Consider the following 23,009-nt stretch of genomic DNA (forward strand, 5'->3'; position numbering starts at 1 on the left):
CATTATATACAAAATTGCCCCTCAAAAAAAAAACATTATTAATCAGAATGAAATTTATTCAGCTCATTTTAATTTATCGTGGGATTGCTTATTGCGACAGGCTCATGCATAAGTATTCACCCCCTTCAAATCAGTATTTAGTTCATATTTAGTGTAAGATTGTGGGATTATATTCATGAAGACTTGAGGCTGTAATTGCTGCTAAAGGTGGATCAACAAAGTATTAAGCAAAGGCTGTGAAAACTTAGGTAAAATGTAAATTCTTGGTTTTCTATTGTTAACAAATGCACACAAAAAAACCTAGACAAAACAAAAAAATATTAAGCTAATGCAATGTAGAATAATGCTATAACATAAGAAAATGTGGAAAAAGTGAAGTGCTGTGAATCCTTTCCAGATGCGTAGTGCATATCAACAAAATAGGTAGGTTCAAGCAGTTTTGCAAAAAAAAAATGCACATTTACGTTTGAGTTTCAGTGAAACCATAAAGGAGAGGAGTTCACATTTAACTCAAAGCAAAATTATACCTACAAGAAACACCTACATGCAAATGTTGATTCACTGTAAGGATCTCTGCAGAAGTGTTTGATTCCAGCTGGAAGTGAATCAGAATGGCATTAATGGAACTGTAATGTACTGTAAAATGTACACTTATTCCAGACGGCTCTACTAGTCTGTTCAGAATTAATGCACCTATTTGCATAGCAGGAAAGCGCTGATGCAAACAAAACTGGGATTGCACTGCTGGTTGCCCAGAGACCATGATGTCCACACTATGGATGCAAATGGCAAACTATAGAAATCTATTATCCTTCATGAACTGTGTTTTTTTTTTTTGCATTAAAAAGGCAAATGATAAACATGCTAGTGCGCATCCACCTCCATCGACAACTGTTCCTCTCTGTGGCTCCTATGGAAAATCCAATTTTACACACCATGGCCTTTGTAGATTACTTTCTATTTCCTCAACCAGATTTTTATGAAGACATTCTGATTTTATTAACCAGTAAATACAGTTCGGTGTCACACAGTGTGCATAGACAAACATAAAGATCCATCAAACGGCGGGCTGAGAGACGGGAATCCGCCTATTAAATCAGAGTGGTTAGTGCAGACCTGTTGTTGCATAATGTATCTGTTCCACAGCCGTAACTCCTCACCGCCATCCCTAGAAATCCTCAAGTGCTTGCTGCAAAATCTGTGCCTCATCATGGCACGTTTGTGACATTCAGAAACATCAGCTACGAGGTGTGAGGGCGGCGAAGGAATCCTTTTGATGGATTTAAAAGAATATCTGTGCTGCTTTAGTAAGACTTTATTGAGGTCCTTGTGGCGTAAATGTGAAGGTGAAATAAGGAATGTAAAATTGTGGTAATAATGGAAAGATCAGCAAGTCTTTCTGTTGTTTTGATAATTATGTGTATTGATGTAATGGAGCTTCAGAGAACAATATTTAGAGTGACCATCGTAGTGTGTAGGTCCCCTTTTTGTTGCCAAAGCGACACTGACCGATCTACTTTAATAGATCCCTAAAGGTTCAGTAAGATGTTGGCACCAGATGGTGGTTGGTTTGTCCAGGATGTCTCTCAGGGGCTGATGGACTTTTGAGGCCAAATGATTAATTCACAGTGTTTTCCCACCTGATAGTCTGGTAGACTGTGTTCAACTGGTGACCAACATACATTTTCAGCCAGTGTGGTTCGCTTTCACTCTGCACAGTGGCAAACGAATCAAACCCTTAGAAAGACCTGTTCCACTTCTCGCCTGTGGTGGCGCTGCACCAAGAACGACTGAAGGAAATTACACAAAAATCTCTGAGGAAAACACTGAGCGCAACTTCCTTCTTCACAAAACATAAACAAAAATGGAGTGGTGTCAGGTTTTTCTTGTCATGGATAAAAGACCACAAGTCATTTGTCCCACTAGTGCTAGACTTGTTTTTGTTGTATTTACCCAGAATTCCTTGCGCTATTGTGAACTTCCTGCTTTTGGAGCAGTCTTTGGTTTTCTTGACATTCTCATATGTATTTGAACCAAACCGAGACCTGGGTTTGTAGGTGGACTACAGTTCGCTTCTTTGGTCCACATCAGATTTCGATTGCGCATTCACACCTGCCCAAACGAACCAGACGTTCTAGACAAACAAATTAGAGCCATTTTACACCCATTTGAGCATTCCTGAACTATTTTTGCTTTATGACATCATCCAGCTGATGGAGGCCATCAGGAAATGCAGTTTCAATCAAACTGTGTACGTAGTCTGACAGAAAACATGAGCATAGGACAAAGATTCATATTATACTCTTTTGTTACTAATTACCAAATCAGAGTAACTGAAGGTGTTTGAGTAGATGCACAGTGCCACACACAATAAAAGTCACCATGTCCCAAATAAAAAAAGAAATCACCTTATGCCATGTTGATGGACAGATGTATTTTCACATCCGTCCGTCCATCTTGAACTTTTAGTCCTTTTTGTCATCCCTACATTATCTCCTTTCTGATTTCACATTGTAATGTAATATAAACCTCCCCAGCTTTGCCTCGCTCACCTTCTCGAGCAGACTTGCGCTGTGAACAGTGATTAAGCGCAGACCGCAGTACTTTCCACTGTGTAACATCCTAATTCTGAGAAGAGCCCAAAGCATAACCGCTCCCTGCTGTGATCATATTTTTCTCGGTAATTAGTGTGGCTTCTTTGTTCCCTTTGAGAGTAATCCATTTTAGCTATTATAAATGCATGGGTCATTGTCTCAAAGTGCTTTGTAGTTTCACAGGCACATTTACACATATACACACACTAATCAGGCATAACATTATGACAATCTACAGGACAGTCTTTGGGTTTTGCTGTGGAAGCGGCTCTGACCCTTTGAGACATGGCCTCCGCCAGACCTCAGAAGGTGTTCTGAGATATCTGGCATTGACATTTTACAAGGGAATAATTTAGTCAGCTGTATTGTGGGGCCCTGATGGAATAGACTTGATAATCAGCAGAAGATCCAGGCCACTGGACAGTTCCACCACAGCTTACAGATGCCATATGTACCATAACAGCATCAATAACCCAATAATATTATTTATTCTGACAACACACTGTGTGTACTGATACATATCAGCTCACCTGGCAAACCAGGAGAGTAAATATACTATCATATATCAACTCAGCTAAGACATGTTTGACCATTTAAAATATAGAACATTGGAATTTCACTTGGAAATGGAAAATTGATTGTAGAACTTCTAAAACATACATATATATATATATATATATATATATATATATATATATATATATATATATATATATATATATATATAGGCTATATTAAAAAAAACATTTAAAATGAAGACACCACAGAAAAGATCCAAAAGTAGTAGGGCAATATTGATTCCTCACTCTTGATCCCTGTGCACATGCCCTATTCACAACAGGAGAACATCAATAGCAACACACACACTTTGGAAACATGACTTCCCTTGATGTTCCACATTGGGGCCTTTTCCATCAAACTGGTTCCAGTGCAACATGTTGAATGTTCCCATTTTTAGATCGGAGCGGTCCCAACATCCTTCCTAATGGACCAGATCGCTCGTAGCGCAAAACACACACAACAGGAATGTATCTTAAGATTATCCAAACAGCCATCCTCGATAACCAGAGTGTCTTTAAGGTTGCTGGAAGGGGGAAATCGGGACCAAAATCAACATAAAAATCTTTTTACTTTGATGCACCTGTTGGAGCTGATTATTTTCTACCAAATCTATTTATTTCTGACTCAGTTTTTTCACCACTGTTATCACCAGGTGGCGTTAAAACACCTTGTTCTGACAGTCGTTTAGCTCCTGTTTACCACCTCAAAGACAGCCAGTTAGGACAGCGAAGTGTTTAGAACAGTTCGTAAAGGACAATAGTAATTTATTCCTCTGCTATGGGATAAATTATGAATGATATTGTTCTCATGGTGTCACTTTATGTCAGCGCATTGTGATTTATTATGTTTTTATCATGTAAAATACTTTGAACTGCCTTGATACTGAATTGTACAAAACAAATAAAGTTAGTTTAACTTAAATTGGAACCATGTTTGTGGCGAAGTCCTAAAAGTCGCCTTCCCGTCCTGATGTTTAGATCAATGAATTACATGCTAATCTGTACACAGCTTACTTGGAAAGACTGAGCTGACAGCAGCTTAAATTTAATTCTAATGTTCTACTTTGCTTATCTCTACCTACTGAATACTCTTAGTATCACTTTATTGGTTTCTTTCTGATATCTAGTTTAGCTGGTAAACAACCTAGTATATCTGTAGACTAAACCGTGTGCATCAACATGGTCTCATCTCCCTTTAAAGGCTTGTTAGTTGTTACTTTGGATGATAAATTGGTTTTACTGACAGCATTATAGAAAGTATATTTTGTGAATATTTTAAGCAAATCAGACAGTTTCTTTATCGTCTAGTTGAGTCTCATAGTTTGAGAACAGCTGTTCTGATCCAGCGTCTCCACATAAAGCAATCAAACATCACATTTCCAGAATCCTCATGTTGACTGTTTTCCTATAAGAACTGTCACGGCATGAAAAGAAACAACCAAAAAGAAAAGAAACTGTTGATGAACATGGGGGGATGACGACGTGTCGGCAGCATCCCGCTGCCTTGCGGTTGTACTGAATATGTTTGCTGAGTAAGGAGGAGGAAGCCCAGTATTTGGGAACATCATGGTAGTTTTTCATTATTATGTAAAGCCATACCGGCATATTTCATGGTCATCCCCCACATCTACTGCTGGATTTGTGAAATATGTTTGTCCAGGATTTAATATTTGCAAATGGACTGAATTTCCATCATCGCTGGCTTCGCTTAAGGTCCAAACGACAAGCTTAGATAAATAGTGAATGTGGTGAACATGACCGCAGGCAGGTTCTTGGTTGATGGTTCTTCGTGGATCTTCAAAACGGAATTTAAACCTTTCTGGAAATGAGCCCCAGTCTGTTGGAAATGAGGTTGTGCAAAACTTCTGAGTCAACCTTTAGTTTTTATACTTTTACTATCCACGTTTCTCCATTTTGACCCTTTCAATACTAAAATGTTTCAAACTGAAGCGGTGAATGAGAAAAGAACTGTGTTACGAAGAATGTGCCATTACAAAATTTTGTTTTGTCTTTTGAAAAAATGACAAAAACAAAACAAAGTGTATTCGCTGCTAACCAGGATTCTACCAATATAGTCTGTCTGCACTGAGAAAAGAAAACAGGTGATCCAACCTTAAATAACAGGTCATTTGTTACAAGTAATCAAAAGTATGTAAAATATATTAAGATTTTTAAGTTGCCCTGTTAAACAAAATCAAATAAATAAAGTTTGACAAACATAATAGCTTTTTTTTTTAATAAATATTTTACTTATCTTTTTACATGTAACAAATTAACTATTTTTTTGAAGTTGGCTCTTCATTCTCTTTTTTAGTGTATCTCTATTTTATCTTGAACCTCTTTCTGTCTCTGTCATATAAAGTCAGGTTCTGTTGCACATTTCTGTCAACAATATTTGTGTTTCTTCCTTCAACTTAAAGCTGTTAAATTTAAAACTGAAAATATTTAGCGTAGATCTGTTAGATTCTTCCTTCTTGCAGAGCATATGAACAGATCTGCTTTCAACATGCAGTAGCCATGCTTACTAAAAACATTACTTACAACTTTTGTCACTTTAATGAAACTGTGTGCTAAAGAAAAAAAAACAAAAACAAGCTGTGTTGCTCATAAGTACGACTGAAAACTTAAAAATTCTGTCAGTGCTACAGACAGGTAAAGTATAACTTCTTTGAAACACTTTAAAGACAGAAGTAAGCAGATGAGGGGGTGTTTTATCTGCTGTATTTTTGCGTGATAGTGGCAGGGGTGAAAAAGATCTAAAAAGTCTTCATGTAGTTGATGTTCCGTAAGTTACGACTTCTGGTGTGTCGAACCGTCTATAAGTTTTGTGAATATCTTACTGTAACTCTGTGAAACGACAACTAATAATAGGACTTTGTGTCAAAACTCAAACTTTCGCAACAATATCATCAACTTTAATACCTGTGAGAAGAGAAAAGTTCAGTTTACATATAGAGGGAGGGATGAATGGATGACAAAGCTATCAGAAATATTTATAACTCCCGTCTCTTTCATCGCTGCGTTCTCCATGAGCCGTTGGCAGGCTCTTCTGGGAGATCTTGAATTGAGTTCGTTTTCGGAGCAGAATATGAAAGGCTTCTTCTTGCGCCTCCCTCAACCCCCCCACCACCAGTTTCATCTGAGGAGAGCGGGTGATTAAAACATGGAGAATGGAAGACCTGCTGGGAGACTTCTTGATAATCAGCGGGCCAACTTGAATGATTGACTCAAGTCATTAGGTGGACTCAGTTATTAAGGTCTTAAACAACTGACAGCTACAGTTGACAGACAGATGATGATGAACCGATGGTGATGAACAATACAGTTATTAGGATTTAGGAAAACAATTCATTTGAATGCTGTTCAAAAATGACTTTGAAATTAAATGTTGTCGTAATTCATGTCATCCAAGTATCTCCAGAGAGTCGTGGTGGGTTGTGATGATGTGGACAGGAAGGTAGCAGTCAGCTCTGCAGCAAGAAGAGGCCTCTGACTGAAGACTGTGGTCGTTCATCAGTCTCATGACTATCATGACATGTTAACTGTGATGCCCTCTGGTGTGTGTCCACAAAAAAGAAACTCCTTACACCTCTTAGAAGAAGCCAGGAAACGTTTTGAGTGTGAGCAGAGTTCCTTTGAGCAGAGCTGCTCTGCGTTTGGCGCCCTACCAGCCGCTCCTACACTTTTCTGTTGCTCACAAGACAGAAAGTCAGCAGTTTGGGAAACTGTGGAGAGGAGGTTGAAGAATCGCAGCGCCCGTCCCTGTTATGAGGCTACTGCTTTCACAAAGTGCAGCTGGCGAAGGAGAGGCCAGAGCAGAAGATGCATTAAAACAGCTCAGTGCTGGCCAAGCGAGCCAAAAACCCAGCTAATTAACCAGCTAATATTAGTTTGTTGGAGTTTGCTTTCCCAGGATCGAAATGGCATAAAGTTATAATGCTGTGTGCAATTAGCACTTTTGCTTAACCTTACCATCAGCAGGTTGGATCACGTGACGTCATCAAAGCGCCAGAACGTTCTGGGTTTCCTGGAAGGCTGTCAGTTCCACTCAGTGCAGATACCTAGCTCTCCCCTCGCTTCTGTCTCACACTGATACACCATTAAAAACCAGGAATCTTATAACAGCACTCTGATAGCAAAATAATTATTGTTAAAGTTTAGAAGTTGAATGGAATGATTTTGAATATTTTTGTCAGTATTTTAACTTTATTGAACGAACCAGAGAGTTCAGACATGGACCAGGTGTGAAGTCAGTAAACACCTTCATAAATGTTCAGCCTCTTAGTTCCTCATTCTTCGGAACAAAGATGAATAAATTCTAATCGCTATATTAAAACACACTAATAGTGGTTTTTACGTATTAGTGAAAATAGGTAAAGTTAAGGTAACATTTTACCTTAACGCAAATAAAATCAGTAGGAGTTCTCAAAGTGTAAAAGAAGAATACCAACAATTCTACCAAATATGCCACATGGTTTCAGAGTTATTCATAATTTATATAATTATAAATGTTTGATGATATAGAAACATGTAGTTCTGCCGTGTTAACTTTTCGAGTACTGTATCTTGATTTTTTTTCTCACACTGTTTGAAAATATTTCTGGACGTGAAAAACTAAAGTATGGTCAGCCATCACTGATGGTAACAATGTTGTTTAAATGACATTATTTTTCAAGGCACGAGAAACAACAATCAGAAAAACAAAAAGGGAAATACTTCATTTAGCCTTTTTTATGCCTTGAGAGACAATACAAGAACACAAGAAAAGCTGGAAGTAAAAAAGAATAAAAGTAAGAACCTGAATTTCGCTTTAGAAAAAAATAAATAAATAAATAACGTTTTGCTTGTTTTAGGAGAATCAGAATAGAGCTGCAGCGGCGGATGCAGCGAGAGTTTATCCGACGTGCGACTTCTCGCTCCGACGTCCACAAATGCCGAGCAGATGGTCTGGCACGGCCGGAGTGAAAACGGCTCGCAAATTTGCAGGCAGGGTTGAGGATGTGACCTCGGCTCGCTCTCCTATTGTTCTGCTGCCTGCGTGAGCGCAGACAGCCAACCGATTGTGAAGTGCGAAAGCATTGTGTTACAAGTGTACACCTGCCTGTGTGTAGGAGAGAGAGAGAGAGAAGTTGCTTTCCTGGGGTGAGAGATCAGAATTATTTTTACCTTCCTTTGATGAGAAATCAAGAAAATAAAGTAAACAAACCCCCTTCCCTCCCCCCCCCCAAAAAAATTAGGGAGGTAAAACACTGTGTCTCACAAGGAGGGAGAAACAAAAGAATTTATATTCCTGGAGCTCAGGAAAACAAAAAGAAGAAGCCATTTTAAAAGCACTCCTCTGCTTCATGTGGGAATAAAAAAAAAGAGCTCCGGTGTGTTTATATGTAGGCCATAAAAAAAATAAAAAAACCTACTGAATGATGCTCTGTTGTCTGAAACATCAGCAAATGCATCCATCCGTCTGAGTGGATGTGTCTGAGGACAATCCCGCAGTGGATTCTCAGTGCAGGAGAGTGTATGGGTGATACAACGAAATGAGAAGCCCAACTCTCCACAGATCTCATTAGACTGGTCATAACATGGCAACAATAGCGGAAGGCATATTCATCTAACCCCCCTCCGCTTCCCCCTCCCCCCCTCCCTGCAGAACACTCTGGAAGCTTCACCATCAGCTCTTTTGCACCATCACAGGCCCCGGGTTATGGCAACAAACACTTTGTGTCTGACTGAAGCTTTCTGTTGACGTTTGTGTTGACCGAGCGTTGGAGCAGCCATCATTAGTCTGCTTTACTGTGTCACTTGTAACACAGAGACGCCGACGGTTTGGAGGTCGGTGGGCTGACGAATGATCGCAGGTCCTCTTTTTGACCTCACATGGTTATTTTGTTTTGAATTTCTTTATTTTTATTTATTTTTTTTTTTTAATTTATTTTAATCATACAGTTTATATTTTCAGACGTTTGACATTAAGACCAGATGAGAATTGTTTCATGTGAAGACGCTAACCGTGGTCAAGACTGAACTCCTTATAGTTGGGGAGAAATTAGCAGGTTAAATTTTAAGTCAAGTTAACTGCAGGGTCTGTAATTAATTAATCAAACTATATATTGACAAAATAAGTAACATTTCCAATTAAAGAAGCTCTTTTGCTGCAAAATTGAGTAAATAGATATGAGCTAAGATACTCATATTCATTACATGTTTACATGGATAAACAACGCATGCATACATCTATAACAGTGTAAGCTTTTATAATTTTACATTTTAAGGCTATTTTAAAGCTCAACATCAACAAACATTCTAAATAAAAAAAATTGGATAGTGCAAAACTTATTGTTTAAATAAAGTGATGTAGGTCCTAGGGCTGACCTAGATGTGTAGTTTGTGATTATAGGTGTCTGTAATGATTACAGACACCTGTTTAAAAATTGTGTAATTGTAAGGTATTTTTTACCTGTGAATTGGAATATAAATCCAAATAATCACTTTATACATAATCAGCAACAATAAACACATTCTATGTTGAATTGATAGGTCTCTTATATGTTCTTTAGTGGCTAGAAGGTATTTTCATTAAAATATTCAGACCATAGAGTAAATGTATTTGAACCATTTGCTGGATCTGTATGTAGTTTCCCCATCAATGTAAAGTGTTGGGGGTAATGCATTGATAAGGTATTGATCTATAGTTTTAAAGTTGAAGGTCGTGTTTAGTGGTGATGACGATACATCTACCTCATGCTTGTTAATGGGTTCACAAGATTCATGAGAATCTGTGAATTATTTGTTAGTTTTTTATAAAAACATTCATATTCTAAATGTCTGTACTGAGAGGCAAGTGGAACCAAAGTCTGATTCCTTGTTCGTGTGTGGAGACTTGATGAATAAAGTTGATTCTGATGTTTGGAAGAACATAAAAAAAATCCTACATATTTTGATTACAGAAATGAAGTTTTCACAAATTCCAAACCGCTTTGTAACTTTAAGACAATGAACTCATCAGAACCTCCTGAGCATCAGGACACCATGGCCTGGAGAAGCTGTCACACAGAAGGACCAACTGTGCTCCAAGCAGCTCCTAATGGATTTGAGACGGCCTAGGGCTTGCCTGAATAAAATAAACACTCAGGCAATAACAGAATCTGAAATTCAGGCGTGAAGTGTTTATTCAGCGGAACGGTAATCTACAGGATATCTCTGTAAAGGTCACAAGACATTAAGCTTTAGCTGGAGCTATTTCTAATATTTAAGTCTGTTGGCAGGTGTGAGGCGTAGTTAATGAGAATTTTGGCTTTTATTGTGAAACCTTAGCTTTAAGTGAAATAAACTTTCAAAGAAAACATCCTGAAATAGACAAAATGAATGTTTAGTTACCTTTTTCTGTTCTTGTTAGGTTTCTCTTATAAAACAGACAATCTATTGGAACCTGCTTACATCCAAAGAAATCTCTAAATTTGATTGCTCCAAAAATTGTAATCCAATAGATGAGGGACTTCTTTACTTTGTTGCAGCTATTTGCAGTGAGATGCCACATAAAGTATCCAGGTAGCAATAGTCTACCTGGATCTGAAGAGTGTTTGAGAAACAACACAACAATAAGGTTTTCTGCAAATGTAAATAATTTCCCCAGTTTTGATCACATTATGAAGAAGTGTCCAATCAAATCAAAGAGGTGGAGAGCCTGGAAGAACTGCAAACAAGACATGGCCGTCCATCTGAACTGACACGTTGGTAACGCAGAACATTAATCAGGGAAGCCGCCAAGAGACGGTGTCAACCAGACAAGTGTGGGTCCTTCATGTCATAAATCTGCCCTTTATGGAAGATTGACAAAAAGAAGGCCACTGTGGAGAGAAGCATAAGAAGTCCTATTTTCAGTTTGCCACAAGTCAGGCAAAGCAATGGTCTTCAATGATGGTCCTCAGAGCCAAGAGAACGGCTGTTATGTCTCTGGCATTTCTCTGAGGCCACACACCTGACCCAAAAATGGGTTATAACCAAACTCCTTCATCACCTGATGGGATCCAGTAGAGGCCTTGAAAGCATTTAATTCTATTTTGGTGACTGTGGCTCTGTGGGAAGAGTAGTCATCTTGTGATCAGAAGGTTGTAGGGTAGATTCCAGCTTCCTCCTGCCACATGTCGATGTGACCTTGGGCAAGTCACTTAACCCCAAATTGCCTACCGATCTGCATATCGGTATATGAATGTGTGAAAGTTTGTGAGTGCGAATGAATGTGACTCTAGTGTAAAGCGCTTTGAGTGGTCAAAATGATTGGAAAAAGCGCTATATAAGTTCAGTCAATTTATCATTTGTACTGGAGAGACGCATCCAAAAGATGTAGGACACGGAGCCCTGAGCACTAGGGTTAGGGTTGATGGGATGTTCTTCCACTGCGTCGGACCAGAAGGAGTTCAGGGTTTTGGTCCAACAGTACTTCCTCATGGCCTCAGATAATTGCTCCTCAAAACAATCCTTTTGGATCTCTGGTTGAAAAACCAGCTTCTGGAAGCTGAGTAGTCTGGGCTGATTTCAGTTTACACACATGCACAAAATTCACGCAAGTCAAACAGTAGTTTCACATCCAAAAGGGGATAAACAGCCCTGGTGACTGCAAGTGGGGGCTGGACGACAGGAGGCTGAGGACAAAATGGCACAATTTTCGTCACACAAATGTGACAATGAGAACGATTTCAGCAATTTGGCCTGACAATGTAAAGTCTTGGACTTAAAAATACACGCCACAGATTTTTATTTTCAAAAGACCGCGTCTTATTCCCCTTCTACTTTACAAATGCGCTAGAACTGTTTGCCACATTGTGCTGGATACAATCTAATAAACAATACATTGAAGTTTTTGTATTTCTTATTATTATTTTTGGATTATTTATATTACTGAAGGTACCAGTAAGGTCTAATTGAACATGAAGAAAACTGTGACATGCAGTGGAAAGTGTTCGAAAAACACAAGAGAAAAAGAAGAAAATAAAAATTAAAAATATAAAATCTTGTGCTACATCAATAAGACTCGGTTCACTTCGTGCTGTAGGTTGAGTGTAACAAACCGTGGCTTTACAAAACAGACAGGACAGGAAGAGCAGACCTGGCACGGTCAAGCATTAGGTTTATGAATCTGACCACACGGCAGGTAGCCTGCTCGTAACGTTTGATGTAAAATAATGATATATTCTTCTGCAAAAAAACAAGATTATCTGAGCAAGTCATCAAGTAAAATCGCCTCTACACAACAGCTGACCTAACAGTGCCTGAATTTCATATGGCATTTGCTACAAATGCCTGTTTTCAGTTCATTGTTTGCCAAAGCTTAAGGCTCACTTGGTTACCATTCTGCGAATAACATGGGAGCTTTATGAGGATTATGCCAAAGCTTCATGTCTCAGATTGGTTTTCAGAATGGAGATTGCGGCGTAGACCGCTGTCCTTTTCCACAAGCCTCCCTGAATGTCACATGCTGGCGAGCTTGGCACCCGAGCGCTCGGGCAAAAGCGTCGGCAGCTATTGAAAACGGGCCGCGGACGGAAATACCATCAGAGGAACGGAGACAGACGTGGCGAAAGGGCAAAATCTGACACGCGTTGGTTTCCACCGGGGGAAAAGGCGGCTTCATGGAGAAACACACACCGAGAAACTTCTGTCGCTATCGGAAACGCGGGGCGAACATATGACACTGTTGCTCTTAACTGCAGGCATGTGCAGCTGGGACGCATTTCTCACCACTGACTGCAAACCTTTTTATTTTTGTATTACTTTTTATCATGTGTTTTTCACCTGCCAGTCATCTGAAGCTCTCTAAAAACCTGCCTCTTCTTCCTGCCTCTCCTTTACCCAACAACCGCTTTGACAGGGTCACTGCAGTTAGACGCAAGGCCGACCAAGAATGGAATTTTCAATTGAATTGTCAAAAGCTGGCTGTTTTATTAAATCCCTCCAAATAAAAGGGCAGGGTAGCCTTTGTGAAGTGACTTCACCTGTAAAGCTCAGCTTGGGTTCTCGCCAGTGAACTAGTTCTTTTTTTTTTTTTTTTTTTTTTTTTTTTTTTTTTTTTTTTTGCCAGAACCAGCTTCCGTGGGATAAAAGGCACCTGGCAGATCCTCACTGGATAAAGGAGACTTTGAAAATGCACAGAATGAATAAATGATGGCAGCCACGTTTAGTCGACAACACAGACACTGTCATGGAAACACAATTCAGGTAAAATACAGATAAACATCTCATTATATTTAAATGATGAGATGTTTTTGGGTTTTTTTCTGTGATGAAAAACCTTGTACGGTAATGAGTATGAACTCAGGAACGTGTGATAGTTGAAAGTGAAATCAGAAACACTCATTTTATTTTATTTTAGGCTTTTGAAAAGCCTTCCATAGGAATACTCCTTAAAAAAAACAAAAAGCATTTAGAGTGATATATACTGATATACCAGTAATTCTGGTATTACTGAAAAGTCACAACAGTTATCAGAACAGAGTTCAGTCTGAGTTGACATGTAGTCTGGAAATTTGGAAAAAGTTTCTCATATTCTACTCATTTCTTAATAAACGACTTCTAGAAACAGAAACAAGACCGTTTGCTCAACAACAACTGTGGTGCTGCTGAATTGTGTAGGACGTGAATGACCAGGGCAACAGTCTCGTCATTTACTTTTCCAGTAGGTGGGGCTTCATGGTGGGGCAGTAGGTAACACTGTTTCTTAGCAGCAAGAACGTCCGGCATTTGAATCCCGGCCGGCGTCTCCCTCTCTGTGGTGTTTGCCTGTTCTTGTCGTTTATATGTGGGTTCTCTCTGGGTATTCCGGCTTCCTCCCAAACTCCATCAACATTTGGTTAGCTGATCTTTCCAAATTCCCCTTAGTGTGTGTCACTGGCTCTGCATTGCCATGCAATGGCCTGGTGACCACATAGGCACCGAGGCCTTCTCTACAAGGACAGTGGATTGATGGATCTCAGTACTGTATCGGAGAACGGTACACCCAAAAAACTGTCTGGCACATCCTCCACAGTACCACTGGGCTGAGGTCAGGACTGTAGGGAGGCTTTTCCATCCTTTCCCCTTGCAAATACTGGGAGTAGTCGCAGATAAACTCTGGTCTTGGGGTTGTGGTGGGCGGTGAGTTTGGTCTCTAGAGTGGAGCAATGGTCTCACCATTGACTGTGGAATGAGGATTTGTTTTTTCCAGTGAGGGAGATGCCTCGCCAAACCATCACCATTGCCTCCACTGGAAGCTGTTTGTTATTGGCAGAGGGGATTTGGGAAGTTTTTCCGTGGCCTCAACCCACATACTCACAATGGTGCACACAAATGCATTTTCCATACAAATGTGGGCCGGTGCTGTGTAATTTGTAATTTTGGCAAATCAAGGAAAAAAATAAATAAATAAATCAGACAACACTGACCAAGTTAGGTAAATCCTGTGAGTAATCTGAAAATCATTTAACTATCTTCATAACAGAGGGAGGCTAAAAACGCAATATTACCAGGCAAATGTATTTGCGTAAATCAAAGTGTTCATTAGAACAAAGGGGTTAAAAAGTTTTAGGGAAATGGTTTTGGATCTTCAATTTGGAAAAACCAAAGAATTGATGATCTAGAATAAAAGTGGATGAAAACTTTTAAATGGGCACATATCAGCTTAAAACCCTGTTAAGTGTGAAGATGGAAATAAAAAGGCAATATGACACTACATCATCATATGAACAAACAAATGTGCCAACTGTGTCTTGGTAAAAAAGAAAGAAAAATCATAGAACCACCCACTTCACCCAATAATGGAAAATATCTGCTTCAATCCATGACATTATTGCAACAAGATGCAATAATGTCAACAAAAAATGCTGTTTTATGTATTAAATGTATATTCTTCCAAACTCATCTATGTTTTGCAAAAAATAAATAAAAAAATAAGGCAACAGCTTTAACCATGTGACAACAACACTGGCTGGTTACTTCAGGATCACTGCTTATTAAGTCTACAAAACGTAACATACTTATTTATGATATTAATCCAAATATAACTTGATATAAACTATAACATTCTCTAGGATACCTATTTTCCCACAAAATGTTATAATTCCCTTTGTGAAAAATAATTGTCGTAATTTAGCTAAGAAATTATAATTCAGTAAGAAACTGAATTATAATGTGAATTGAACTCGCTGGACTGCATCAATGCGCCCTCTAGTGGACAAATCACGGACAAGAGGAGACTGTTATTTTTATAGTACACCTTATATAAGGTGAACTACAAGTGTTATCAGGCCATACAACACTATGCCCCATGTGTTCACGGGAAACACAAATTTTTCTTACGTTTGATTATTTACCACAGGGACACACATATTTATCTAAGTTTTTTTTTTTTTTTTTTTTTTTTTTTCAGAGAATAGTCAGAACAATATATTAACGATATAGTGCCCCCACCAGACAATCATGTTCATGTAATAGAAAGATATCCAGTTATCTTCACCGGGGTTTGGCCACCTGGAACATTTTCTGGGGCGCCACTGGTTGCAAGGCCAACTCTACTTTTCTGAGTCTCCATAAAATCCATCAGAATCAGTGTAAAAAGCTTTTCTGCATACAATGATTTTCATTGAAAGACTAATTGGAAAAAAAAACCAAAAGGACAAACAAAATACTTCAATTAGAGTCACACATCTGGCCTGAAGATGATGAAGCATTGCCTGGCCCTCTCCAACATCCTCAGTAATTCGACGTGGTCAGCAGGAAGTAAGATTATTTCACATCGGCATGTCTTTTTTCTTATCCTGGAGGCGCAGTTTGGAGATAAGATGTGATCATCTGTGCTGGTTCTGTGTACCCACGCTGCATGGGATGCATACGATTATGCAAATGTGGCCCGAAAGCCGTAAAGAGACGAATCCTTCAGCCGCGAACGGCAGCAGATGAGCCGCTTTAACAAACTGGAAAAGAAGGAACAGGTGAAGAGCTTTTTCAGGACCGAAGCGTGTTTGTCAAAGTTAGAGTGGCCGGTTCAAACTCTCAGCTGGATGCTCATTGGTTGGCTCTCTCTCTGCGGTCAAGTATCAACACAGGAACGGCCTTACCATGTGTGGGCTCCGTAATTACACAAGCACCCTTTACTGTTTTCTGTTGAAGAAATCCAATCTAACACGCATCACCTGATCATATACCAGCGTGAAAAATGTTAAGGCCATTTGTGGCAAAATCCTTGAACAAAATTCCAGATGTTTCAAAGCGCTACCCTTCATCGGTTCACCCACCCCCCCTTCCTTCCCCTCTGACAGCGCATCTGAATATTTAAAACCCCAAGGTTTCTGCACCTAAAAACTGATAAATCCACATGAATAATTCATGACACGGGTGAGCAGGTTACATCACAGCCACTGTCACCGATAATCAGATGACACTGATAAGATAATTTGTATGGTTCCCCACAACACAGGGGCAAAGAGGATAATCATACTTTCAAATGAGCCGGGACAATACGTAATATAATGAGCGTGATGTGGAAAGCCTTCAGTGGAGTGCCCGCTCTGTGTCTGGCATCAAGAAATCTGGGCTGGATAAGATAATTATCAGAGCGCTTTGGCGTGTTCGACATTAGCTGTGCGCGGTGATTACAGGAGCTGGGTCTTTTTGCGAAGGGCTGATTTTGGAATCATTACGGCGGCGGTTATCACGAATCGACGCTAATGAGAAATCTTGAGCTTGAATGACACGAGCGAGTTAAAAAAAGGGGGGACGGGGTGGGGAATCGAGACGAAAGGCGAAAATGCAGGGAAAGGCTTCCTTTCTCCGCTGGGAAAGGAAGCCTTTATGTTTGTCACTTTTTCACATCCCATCCCCGCAGCCCAATCAGCACACATCAAATGATCAACTCTACAGTGGCTTGCAAACTTAAGTATTAGATTTGTCTTGTATGTGGTAACCCAGCCCAAAGTGCCACATAACTGTGAAGTGGAAGAAAAAGTGATTTTCTGAAGGAGGAGTTTCAGAAAGAGCAGGAGCTTCTTCAGGAGACAGAGGCCCGATTTGAAGACATTACATTAGGAAGCAAACTTTCCTTTAAGTCATTCTTGATATAGGCAGGATTTTTATAACTGAAGTTATTATAGTTGCTTGACTTTGCTATAGAACGGCACTATGTGCCTGGAAAATGCATACTGCCCCTTTAAATGATGGCTTGTGCACCTGCACATGATTGTATTTCTTACTTCTACCACACAGCTGCCTCAGCCTCAGACTTGATGTCATGTTAAAGTCCAAAATTACAAAAAACAACCACAAAATCCTGGAGCGACTGTACATCATTTGGAGTCGCTTTCTTCTTCATCTTCCATATGAACCAGATGTGAGGAGTGCTTGGTCTTTAAGTCGAGTTTATTTCTACAGCACATGTCAGCAAAAAGGCAGTTAAAAGTGTTTTACACCATAATATAGTAACTAATTATGAAACAAACAGTAAACATTGCATTTTGTCAAATGTCATAATCAAAGTCATCAAGCAGGTTTATGTCAATGATATTTATCAATGTTCCATTTAGTGCTAATCAAAGCAGGTGGGTTTTAGCCTTGACTTAAAGATTTAAAGTGTTTCAGCAGTTTTGCAGTTTTCTGGAAGTTTGTTTCAGATTTGTGGTGCATAGAAGCTGAATGCTGATTCTCCATGTTTGGTTCTGGTTCTGGGGATGCAGAGGTGAACCAGAACCAGAAGACCTGAGGGGTCTGATCTTTAATGACAGCAGATCTTTAATGTATTGTGGTGCTAAACCGTCCAGTGATTTATAATCTAATAACAGTATTTTATAGTTTATTCTCTGAGCCTCAGGGAGGCAGTGGAAGGACTTTAGAACCAGTGATGTGCTCTAGCTTCCTGGTTTCAGTCAGAAAGCAGGCAGCAGCTGTCTGATTTTTTTAGGAGGCCCTGTGAAGACACTGTTGCAGTAATCAGTGTGACTAAAGACAAGCACTGATAAGTTTCTCTATATCTTGTGGGACTTTACCATTTAATCCTGGAAATCTTCAGGTGATAGAAGGCCGACTTTGTGACTCTTTATGTGTCTTTGAAGGTTCAGATCAGAGATATCGATTGCTGACTAATGTTTTTCTGTGAACAAGTAGTTTCGCTGAGATCACGTTTATAATGTAAATCACACACAGGTGGGCTCTATGTACTGCTCACATGACTGCTCATGGCTGGCAGTTTGCACTTTTCTTTTGACTTTACAACATGCTGTGCTGGGGGATCACACAAAGTCCCAAAGAATGCATTGGATTTTGTTGTTGTAATGTGACAACATGTCAAAAAGTTTCACGACTAGCCCGCGCATACACCCTCTGTCCTTGACGCCTTGTCTGTTCAGCAAAACAGCAGTGAAACTACAGAAAGGAACGATGCCTCGAAAAAACCAGATGGGATCTAATGGCCTCTGTGGGAAGCAAGACCGCAATTCACACATCCTAATGCTTCACTTCCCAGCTTATTGATGGCTGTTCTTCCATCATTTAATAATTTTATAGCTAATTGTTATATTTAAGCGCAAAGTAAAACCAAAGTGCTGAATGTTTTCTATATTATTATTATTATTCATCTTGTCTGCGGTGTTGTGTCAAAAAAGAAGCAGATTCAAGGCTTCAACACAATTCTCCAGCTGTCAGAGCAAGGTTCTGCCACTGGGCGACAGACATCACGGGGGGAACAGCTTCATCGCACAATTTGTGATTCAAACAAAGCAAGATGTTTCGCCTGCAGAACCTATTTTCACACTTTTTGTCTAACTGGGAGTTTGCTCAACACATCGGCGCACAGGAAAACACACCGCGCCTCTCAAACACAATGGGAATGAAAGACACGTTCTCCTTAAGTTGTCAGCGCATCGGTGGAAAAACAAAAGGGGAGAACGCCCTTGAGCCAACACCACCGTTGTGTAACGGCTGCAGAAGATATTAGATTCGTCGAGTTTAAAAAGCCTTGGGTACAAAGAGGAACGCTGACTGCTGCAGAGTGCAAACTGGGGGGAGAGGAAGTCAGTGCATGTTTCGTATGTTTCAAGACCCTGGACTTTCTCTGAGATAGAAACTACGTCTGGATGTTCAGTGTCATCAAGTGAGAAGCAAATTTTACAACAGGCTGTTGATCTTTACACAGTTTGAGAGACCATGGTGTCATCTTTACAGTCAAATTCTGATGGTAAAGAGAGTTTTAAACGAGCATTTTGAGACTCTGAAACAAAAATTATTCTGAAATTTTGGGTTGCAACAAGACAAAATACGGTAGCAATACTTTAACTAGACGCTGTATTTCATTAACCAACATGAACCAGATGTTGTGGCTGTCGCACCAGTCGACCTGATCAAAAAACTGTTACCTGCTGCCTCCACTGCTGACATGAAAGCGACACCTAAGATGCAACCAAATAATGTCATTAAAAAGGTAGAACTACAAAAAATCAATCATATAGAAACGAATACAAAATGGTCATTTGGACTTAGTTATGTTGCAGTGCTTTTCTGGATTTGAATTTTGTTTCCTTATTAACCAAATTTCTCTTTCTGTTGTTTTTTGCTACTTTTCTAAATGTTGAAAACGGATTTCAGACCAGCGCTGTTACATCATTTGTCTTTGTCAATTGTTGGATTTTTAAAAGTGCGTTAGCAGCCGTCGCAGAGGGGTCAGGGTTAAACGGCTTTGCGCGGCCGGAGCAGTTAAGGGAAGCTCTCGCAGAAACACTCATCAACAGAGAGAGCGAGCTCGTTGGGCCTGGCGCGAGCCATCAAAGGAGACATGCCCACTTTCAAGGACGGAATCTCTTTGTTGCATTTGTTTGCCTCCTGCCAGTGGTCTCTGGAGAGTCGGCTGCGTTCTGGATTGATGCGGCCCCGTGCGCGGAGCCCGGAGAGCGCTGCGGGCAAGTGTCACTTCCCATCGGATGCTCCGGCTAACCGCTATACATGTTTCAAAAACAAACGGTCACGTGCCGGGTTGAAGACGTTTTCATGTCTCCGACCCTCTTTTTAACTTTGTGACTTTGACAGACTGAAGGCAGCGCACGGAGGAGGCTTATTGGGAAGGTTATCTAGTCGGAAGATGATGTTTGATTCTTAGAGAGGAGGCAGTCTCTACCGAACCAGAATTTAAGCTTTGTGATGTTAACTTGTTGTGTAAAGGGATACAAGAGGGTCGAAAACTTAATAAATAGCATAAGGAAAGCAATCTTTGCTCATAAACACAGCATAGGAAATTCATAAGAAACAGCATGATGGTGCAGCTCTCCTTCTGCACTGTCAGAGAGAATAAAAACTTGTGCAAGGGTAGAAAGTTTCTTGTTTTCTTCTCTCTCTCTCTTGCTGCAGCTCTCCAGACATGTTTTTCTTTCTCTTCCAGTCTGTGTAATTGCACTTCACTCTCAGATGCCTCTCAACATATCTGATCCATTGACAAATTCCCAGATTCAGTGTTCTCATCATGGCTATTCCCAAGAAACGTACAAGAAAGAGGAGGAGGAGGCGGTGGGCACAGAACACAAGCAGAGAGCAGGCCTCCCCACCTCCGCCCCCCGTTTCCCCCGATGGGTTGTACGCCATCGATTGACTGGTGAAATATATCTCATACCGTGTGAAACCAGCTCAGGGCCTTGACATCTCTTCAGGGAGGAAACCCTGGGTCTCCCCAAGGCTTCCTGGAAAACAACTGCAAAAAAGCTACTTTTTTTTTTCTTTCTCTCTTTTACTTCAGCTGAGAATGCTGAAACAATCACTGTGGGCCTGTTGCATGTGTTGCACATATGCTCAGTTGTAAAGGAATTTGATTCCCTTCAACATACAACACAGACTTAGATTTTTTTTCTGCTGTAAATAACTTTCCAGATAATCTGGCGTTGTCCCTTTCCTTTTAACCTCCACACTGCTGATCACTTTGTCTTCATCATTTTTCTCAGTTTATTTCTGTTTCTCTAAAATCTTTTATAAAGAATCTTTCCAGTTAAAACAAGAAGACCTGAAGTTTACATACAGCTGTTAGGGACATTAATCACATACATTTGTGGCTTTTCGTAAACATCTACTACTGATGCTAAAGTTAGCTTCTGGCTCTCCACTTCCTGCCTGAGCTGAACCAACGGGCTGTTTCTCAGTTTTCAGGAATCTGGTGAAATATGGACTTGGTGGAACCTCGACTGAACTGTTTTAAATTGACACAAGATTGTTCAAAACTGTTTCACATTTGTGAAAAATCTGTTTTTCTCTTGAAACCACACAAATAAGTTTTTTTCTATAAACAACAATCATTTACATTTAGCCAATGTAAGTGATTTCTAAATATCACACCCAGATTATCATTAGCGAAGCTAGTGATGCTATTTGATTTCTCCTCTTTACTTCGTACCAGATATAGACATTCCAAGATGCTAGCAAAATGTTTTGTACTTCATTTCCACCAGAGGCTCAGGAGCAACAAATTCAAACAGCTGGTACCACGTTGCTAACTATCGGTTCCGTTTATTTTAAAGCTGCAAGCTAGTAGTTGCTGATGCAGAAAGTTAGCATTTAAAACACATAATGAGGCATTTATTTAGATGCACAGTTTAATGCTTTTTTATTTTTTTTACCCCCATGGCAAATATTTATGCATATACTTACCGTAATTAGTTTATAGTTTTCAAAATTGGTGACAATGAAGACGTTCCTTTTATACCGACTCTATATGGCCGCCATAAAAAAGATCCTCTGGCGATGATTTAAAGGCTCCCAGTGTTGAGAGCACAGCTAGGCTTTAAGTAGACAACAGCTGAAAACACATGCATAGGAAGCTTATTTGCAGTATTTATTGTGCACAACATTAGTTCTGGAGTTGCCTACAGCCACAAACCTTTTCTTTTTTTTTCCTGTTCACAGTCTGCCACGCTGTCCCCCTTTTCCTCTGCTGCCTCCATCAAAGCAGCAGACAATCAGAGTTCAGAGTGTAGTCCAGATTTAGAGGGAGATATTTAAAATTATGGAGGCAGCTGAAGTGTTACAGTCTGTTGTTTGGAGGACAGGGAAGGCCTGCTGTTATCAAAAGCCTGGACATGACCATGTGTTAAATTTCTCTTTTATGTGTAATTATAAGAGTCATAAATGTGAAGTCAGTAATAGAAATGTAGGCCAAAGTCGCAGTAGAACAGCTGACAGTGCTGCTACAGCTTTGTTTAACTTTATTCTACATCTTTATTAAAACAAAACGTATGTTAATGTAAAGAAAATATGGAAATGGTGGATCTCCATATTTATAGATATTAAGGTAAGTTGGGAGGTCAGTCTGTTGTTGGTATGGTGATTTTTGTTCAGCGTTAACAATGTAAACATGGATTTATTCAGGTTTTATGTGTATTGAGTGAACTTTGAACTAGTCCTAGAGAAGAGAAGGCTCACACAGCATGGAATTGGAAGCTAATTTAAAATCTTAAAATCCAGATGAAGCGCGCAATTGGGTCTAAAGAGATTCCATAACATTACTATCCGTGACTAGTTGGCCTCTTCAGACCTCCAGTCCTATGCCATTGTTCTCAAACAGAACAGGGTAGACTGCCCCCTGTGGGTCTGTGATCAGTATCTGCCTCAAACTGAAGAGTTTTAGAGTGTATTCACACCAGCCCTGTTTAGTCTACTTTAATCAAACTCTAGTTCATTTGCCTAGAAAGTCTGGTTCCTTCAGGAAGGTGTGAATGAGTAATCGGACTCTGATGTGGACCAACAAAGTGAACTCTGGTTAGTCTACAAACCTAGGTGATTCGGTTGAAGTGAACACTGCTGCGGTTCAAATGCATATGAGAAAACTAAGCCGACCAAAGACCGTTCCAAAAACAGGAAGTGGACT

The sequence above is a fragment of the Poecilia mexicana genome, unplaced genomic scaffold, assembly GCF_051168715.1.
Source record: "Poecilia mexicana isolate PSO_F unplaced genomic scaffold, ASM5116871v1 scaffold_3, whole genome shotgun sequence".
Taxonomy (NCBI): domain Eukaryota; kingdom Metazoa; phylum Chordata; class Actinopteri; order Cyprinodontiformes; family Poeciliidae; genus Poecilia; species Poecilia mexicana.